Consider the following 320-nt stretch of genomic DNA (forward strand, 5'->3'; position numbering starts at 1 on the left):
TCTAAGAGGTTTTAAGGGGACTTCACAGTTCAATCTTGAAATGTTCACATTTCTTCTTTCACCCAATTAAAATATCAAAATGCAAGACACAAATCAAAAGATGCAGTTCCAAAATATATATATAAAATATTTTTAAAACATTTTACAATTCATTGTGAATACTTGACAAAATATTTCATCTATTGTATCAGTATTTTTTCTGCTCTTATAGATTTTGCCATTACAGATGCTAATATTTCTTAAATACAATTTGTAATGAAACCAGGGTATAATAAAGTCACCAAATATTACATGTTTGACATATTTTTCCCACATTTTTG

Source organism: Penaeus monodon, chromosome 24 (genome assembly GCF_015228065.2).
Source record: "Penaeus monodon isolate SGIC_2016 chromosome 24, NSTDA_Pmon_1, whole genome shotgun sequence".
Taxonomy (NCBI): domain Eukaryota; kingdom Metazoa; phylum Arthropoda; class Malacostraca; order Decapoda; family Penaeidae; genus Penaeus; species Penaeus monodon.